This window comes from Macrobrachium nipponense, chromosome 10 (genome assembly GCF_015104395.2).
Source record: "Macrobrachium nipponense isolate FS-2020 chromosome 10, ASM1510439v2, whole genome shotgun sequence".
Classification (NCBI taxonomy): Eukaryota; Metazoa; Arthropoda; class Malacostraca; order Decapoda; family Palaemonidae; genus Macrobrachium; species Macrobrachium nipponense.
In genome coordinates, this window is record NC_087204.1 from 95,165,422 (window position 1) to 95,172,921 (window position 7,500).

The window sequence follows — 7,500 nt, forward strand, 5'->3', positions numbered from 1 at the left end:
AAGGCCATCTCGGTAACAATTCTGTCGTCAGCGAATTAATTTCTTCATATATATCCAGAGAGAGAGAGAGAGAGAGAGAGAGAGAGAGAGAGAGAGAGAGAGAGAGAGAGAGAGAGACTTACGCTGTAACTAAAATTATAACTAGGTCATCTTCGTATGCTCTCTTTCTCTCTCTTCATACATACACTACTTGTAGAACCTACATACATATTACAACTTGTGGTGGAATATAATTATAGCTAACTTAAGTGACCTTCGCACGTACCCTTCTCGCTAATTCCTTATAATTAACGACAAGAATATATATGAAAATTCCAACCTTAAACAAAATAACTGTAATTATTATACTCTGTGGAAATCGTTGACTACATCCTGTTTCATCAGAATTTTGGTGGCCCGGTAATAATGTACAGGGAAAAAAAAAAAAGTCACTAGAAAAAAAGTCAGAACTTGGCGCAAGATAAAAGTCACAGGGAAAAAAATTAACATAATTTACAGTCTTTTGTTCGTGTTTTTACGGCAAACCCCCCACGGGCTTGTACTAAACACGGCGCAAAGGTGAATACTAAAACCCTTCGGAGCCACTATCTAGGAAATATTAATGTGACATTTTTTTTATTGTGAATTTTTTCTTACCTGGATTCCAAATTTTGTACTGGACGCTCCTAACGGTCCAATTAGAAGGAATGTTTTGCTTTTTTTCTGGAACTTTCCAACGTTTTTATTATCTTCCCGTTCCCATAACATTGTTTAAAAAGTTTTGATATGATTTGCTTGTTTCGTGAACTTTTCAAATATTTCGTTTTTTAATTTATCCAAACAGAAGGCAGGGGCATTCATCTGTGCGCTAGATGGTCAATTTATTTGTCTGTCTGATTGTACACCAAGACGGTATTCCATCTTGCTGTACACGTCATCTGTCCATATGCCAGACTACATTTCTGTCTACGACGTCCATTTGTCAGCCTGTTTTTATTACCTTGTATCTGTGTCCACAATCAATTGGCAGACTGACTCACCGTTCCCTGACTCCATTTCGTTCACAGCATTGTCAGTCTGGTTTAACCATTCCTGTTCACCTCATCTGTGGTACAGCTTAACCATTCCCTTGCTAGACTGCTCTTGTCAACACTTCAGCATATTGTAAGCCTAGCTTAGCATTCCCAAGGAATGCATTCCTTCCATACATGTTTCAGCCTAGCTTTACCATGTTCTTGTTAGACTGTCATTATGCGTCTAGCTTAACAATTCAGCGCTAGACTGCATATAAGTTCACATCTTATCAGTCTAGCTCGCCATTCTTGTCTTCACTTACTCAGGTTATCAATTTCCCTTCATTTGCATTCTCTGACAGTCGATGACAACAACAGTTGCAACGCTAAATCACATAAACAGACCAATCAGTCTACGCGTTAGCCAGTACCTTACCTTTGGTTATAATCTGAGCGTCCTCGCTTCGTACCCGTGGAGGACGTTTCTTTGCCGGGCCAGGTACTGGTGAAGAGTGAACTCCGGATTTCTCTTTCCTTCATGAACTCTCTGAAAGGAAAAATGAAACTGCTGCATACAATTCAAGAACTTAACGACACACGCATACATTGATACACATACACAGACACATGTATAAGTATATATATGATCTTTTTTTCTATTTTTACGTTTACCACTAGTTCAAGGCAAGGGGCTACAAACCACTAAATACCCACAGGTACTTAGTGATTTTCAAACCACACTGAATACCCAGGATGTTATCAGTTTATTTACCGATACCCTAGGGCGGTCAGAGTGCCTGCCGTTTCCCCTCAATGAAAGTATTCGATCTACCACTTGGTACTACTTTCCCGCCGTTGGTACTTTACATGGACATCATATCCAGATGTACATTTTACTACTACCGATATTCGTGTACTGCACCACCGAAGTGTTCCCGAGTCTTGAGGTCCAAACCAATAATTTTTCTTACTTTCACAGTATTACTTTCAATAACGGGTAGCTATAATGAACAAAAGCCCGTACCGGCTTAATTTTAAGACAAGCAATTTTAAAAAAACTGTTGCTAGTGAATGCTCTATTTGATGACGCGTCCTTGGTCCGTCTAATTTGTGATGTGCACCTCCCCGATGTGATTCCAGTGATTGCGCTCACTGTCTGATAGCAATATGACTGAGAGATGTAACCCAGTTTAGTAAATAAACCACTCTTATTGTGGAGAGTGGTTGGTTGTCAAGGGTCTGATATAGTCACAGTCCCATTATAAAGCAAATTTTTGAGCTTTATCGCGATAGTGTTGCGTGTAGATTTTGGCAATAGGCCAAATATAGTCGCAACTTGTCATCTGTGTACATGAGTGTAGGGGAGAACGTTTATTGCCTAATGGATTTTTTTGTTTTCGCTTGTGTATAGGTGTGTTTAATTGCAAGGGGGACTGAGTAAAACTTGAATTTGTAGTTCCTAATGGAAGACTAAGAAAAGGGTCTTCGCTCAAGGGAAAAACGCGCCTGCTCGTCGCTAATGACGTTCATTCAATGGTGATGACTATGCTAACTACATCGAAGCTGATTTGTACAGATAATTAAAGGATTTGTAAGGCAGGAAACCCGCCTTATGAACACTCCATAACCCCGCGTCTCCTCTCACGAACATTCCTTCAAAATATAAGACCTGAAACTTGTAAGGTAAGTGCACCATTGTTAATTTTGTTCTTGGATGGTGGTCAAAATAATCGTTGTTGTATTTAAGATATATTGCAAGGATTATCTAGTTAACCGATGGGTCATCTTTTTGGTGCTACCGCTAATAATTAAGATGAAATCTACTGTTTCGGTGAGAGCATTTTTAAATTTTTACTTCATTAATTTTGCAAGTTGACAGTAGTCCGTCATCATATAATCTATGTAAGACTACAGCATAATCAATAAGGTCGCAGTTTTGTTTGTTCACTCTCCCTCTATATATTTATATATATATATATATATATATATAATATATATATATAGACACACAAGACGTAAACGAAATTTTCTCATTTGAATGAATATTTTCTAATAGATGGCTAAATACCTGTTGTGTCTACAACACTTGAAAACATTTTGTTTTTTGGCCGCAGGATATCAACAAAAATGAAAATAAATGTCGTCAATCTTGCTTGAAGGCTTAAAACATTTATATTTACTCTAAATGCAGAGGGATTTCTCGCACTGAAAAGTGAGCGTGCAACTGTTGTGTATGGCTGCGGGGATGGAGTACTATAACAATGACTCGAGTAGCGCTTGGTGATTTACAGTTGTATGTCGATTGTCAGCGCTAGAGCTATTTTACAATTTTCGTCCTAAATACAATCGGCATTATGGTATTCTGAACATTATCATTACACCTGAGGTTTTATGATTGGACTAGCTGAAACACTGCTCGTACTCAGTTGCAATATATGAATATGTACGCGTACCGTATTCAGATCAATATCCATATAATGATTTGCTGTTAGGTAATGAAAGTTGCTTATGCATTAAATGTGCGATTTGTTGAAGCGTAGCGTATGCACTTCAGAACTTCCTCCCACATCCTATTCCTAAACGAAATAAACCACTATGATAATAACTGCTTTCAACTGTAATTAAATATATATATATATATATATATATATATATATATATATATATATATATTATATATATACTAAGTATATATACATAGTATGTTATTTTTATAGCGCGTAAGGCTGCTCCATTATATCTGTATTATCCTAACAATTATCACAAGAAAAGCTATTAATCGCATCTTATTTAATCTATAATTATAGCCTATCCATGATCCCATAATTAATTACTCATGTATACTTTCCTATTTTTAGTTTGCAAACGACTTTCCTATTTTAGTTTGCAAACGTATGAGTGTGTGTCAGAAGACTTTGCAACTGAATATATCGCTAATAATAAAAATTGTTACATTAGGTTCTATTCTGCTATACAATATAACCTTTTCTGCGTTCTATTTAAAATTACGATTCTGTATATATTCTATATATATATATATATATATATATAATAATATATATATATATATATAATAGATATATGTGTGTGTGTGTGTGTGTGTGTGTGTGTGTGTGTGTGGTGTGTGTGTGTGTGTATGTATGTGTGTGTTTGATATAATATATACGTATATATATATGTATATATATATATATATATATATATATATATATATATATATATATATATATATATTATAATTTGGATCTCGTGGCTTCATTGTTATGATATCCATCATCGACAGAGAACGTTTAAAGCACTTACATTCAACAGCAATTATTATATTAACATGTATATACTAGCGCATTGTATACGTGAACTACTTATAATTATACATACATACATACATACATACATATTTTATATATATATATATACATACATACATACATATATACATACTACATACATACATACATACACATATACTCATATAATCATAAGTTGGTGGTTCGCGTATACAATGCACTAGTTTATACATTAACGCTCCAGAATTGTTATACATAATTGCCATGGCTCAAAAATGAATGATATTTAAGCCAGTATCGATAAGCTCCCACAACAATAGCTGTCAAGGTATTGCTAAATACCCTGACAGCTAAGTAATTAGGGTTTAGTAATACTCTAATTATAAGTATTATTTTATAATTAAGGAACGGGATAAAGTTACGAGAATAACTATACGCTGAAAAGTTCAATACTAAGAGATTATTTTTTCCAGTAACAGGTATTCTATACGAGCTTAAGTTTTTCATCTGATGGCTTGTGTGTGTGATTTTTGGTTTTTTTTTTTTATTGACTTCGGTTATAATTGCTTAGATAACTTGGTTACTGTTCCAAAGAATTGGTGTTACGAAAAACAACTGTTCACCTTTCAACTGTAAATATAATTCCTTCTGTTTTATATAAATCTAGACATCGTATTTACCTATTTATTTTTCATATCTATTTCCTTAAAATGTATCTATGTTAAGCTTTAAAAAGGTTAGCTATGTAAGAACTCTGATTTCAAAGAACTATTGTTAGCGACAACGCGGTTTGCTTTGAATTATAATAAAATTCCTTTTCAATCTTATGTTGATCTATGCATCCCAATCATCTTTTCATCTTCCATATCTATTTCATTTAATAATATGTTCAGCTTAGAAAGTCTGAGTTATAAGTTAAGTATATCGTTAGTTTACCAGAGCACGAGCTGATTAACAGCTCTCCTAGGGCTGGCCCGAAGGACTAGACCATTTTTACGTGGCTAGGAACCGTTTGGTTACCTAGCAACGGGACCTACAGCTTTTGTGGGATCCGAACCACATTACATCGAGAAAATGAATTTCTATCTCCAGAAATAAATTCCTCTGATTTCGCGTTGGCCGAGCCGAGAATTATGAGATGCCATTTCATGGAACTGCTGATACAAAAAACTGCAGATTCCCTTTTCAATAATAATACAACTCTTCTCAGTTTTATGTCAATCTGTAGTTACCTCCGAGTGAGGGTATGGGCATCAGTGGCATTGTAGGCTTTGTCTTCGGTTGTATGTTTTCTTCTTCAAATAGGCTTTCCTTTTATTTTCTTCAAATAGGCTTTCCTTTTTCTTCAAATAAGGCTTTCCTTTTATTTTCTTCAAATAGGCTTTCCTTTTATTTTCTTCAAATAGGCTTTCCTTTTATTTTCTTCAAATAGGCTTTCCTTTTTCTTCAAATAGGCTTTCGTTTTATTTTCTTCAAATAGGCTTTTCCTTTTCCTTCAAATAGGCTTTCCTTTTATTTCTTCAAATAGGCTTTCCTTTTATTTTCTTCAAATAGGCTTTCCTTTTATTTTCTTCAAAATAGGCTTTCCTTTTTTATCTCTTCAATGGCTTTCCTTTTATTTTCTTCAAATAGGCTTTCCTTTTATTTTCTTCAAATAGACTTTCCCTTTTATTTTCTTCAAATAGGCTTTCCTTTTATTTTCTTCAAATAGACTTTCCCTTTTATTTTCTTCAAATAGGCTTTCCTTTTATTTTCTTCAAATAGGCTTTCCTTTTATTTTCTTCAAATAAAGCTTTCCTTTTATTTTCTTCAAATAGACTTTCCTTTTATTTTCTCAAATAGGCTTTCCTTTTATTTTCTTCAATAGGCTTTCCTTTTATTTTCTTCAAATAGACTTTCCTTTTTTTTCAAGCATTATGTATATTAAGACTTGATACTGATAATTCGATGTTAATAAATGAATGATTTTCATAAAAAAAATTATAGTTATGTGTCTACGTTTTTCTCAATAGTATGTTCCTTTCCGTTTTTTATAATCGTATATGCCACTGTTATTTGTAACTCGATGTTGTATTTTCCTTTGTAGGCCACGTACTTGCAAGAACAAAAGAGATTACTTTCTAATTTGAATATTTTGTATTAAGTCTCTTTTTGGACAATTTGTACTAATAGTTTGTATATTTTTGTTTATAAAAATAACTAGCTAAGTTTAGTAGATTCTCATCATACGTGCAGTTGACGTCTAGGCCAGTCCCTTACGACGCTCCTGATTGGCTGTTGATAAGCCAATCACAGGCTGGAAACTCTCAGTCTCTCTTGAGAGTTCACATAGGCAAGATGTTATTCCACCTCTCCTGAAATACGAATCCCTCAGGAGAGGTGGAACATACGTCCTTCCTATGTGAACTCTCGAGAGAGACTGAGAACTAGTTTCCAGCTCTGTCATTGGCTTATCAGCAGCCAATCAGGAGCGTCGCAAGGGACTGGCTTGACATCGATGCACGGTGGATGTGAATCTACTATAGGCATTGCCTAAGGTTCTTCGCAGCGTCGCTTCGTCCCCTAGCTGCAACCCCTTTCGTTCATTTTACTACCTACCTCCGTACATATTATATTTCGTCCATCATGCTTTCCGCCCTCTCCTGACAACTGTTTCATAGTGCAACTGAAAGTTCTTCTTCCATTTCCCTTTCAGCGCTGAATGACGTCACAAGGTCCCCAGGTCATAGTTCCCCAGGTTCCAGGTCCCAGCGCCTGGCTTTTGGCGCCCGAGTTTTATGTACCCATTCCAATGTGAATTTGTTCATCCCGTTTACCTATTCATCATTCAAATCTATTTTCCTTCAGATGTATTTACTTGGACTGAAAATTTCTTAGTAAAATAAAATCTTCTTAGATGATTTCGAAGAACGTCAGGAACAGAATCGTTCGTCGGCCGAGTTAGTTGTCAAAACAGTATGACGAGCTTCGATAACATGCCTTACCCGAGTCAATAATTCCTGTATTTTTTTTTACCTGGCTAGAAGTAGTCGCCGATTGATTTATTGGAGATTCTACAACGGCACTGCAGCGCATGCGCAGAAGCACCGTCTGTTTATCGAAAAGCGTCTTACCGAAGACTTACCCCATCGATATGGCAAAATAAGTATACACATAGCTGTGCTTGATATCGATGGCCTTTGGAAAATATTTGTAATTTGTTTATCAGTTTCGACATTTAT

General features: G+C 35.3%; 1 pseudogene; it reads right to left on the minus strand.

The window, feature by feature from the left end:
- The window catches only part of LOC135224048 (protein tyrosine phosphatase domain-containing protein 1-like), a 120,833-nt pseudogene that overhangs the window by 4,126 nt on the left and 109,207 nt on the right, over positions 1-7,500 (minus strand).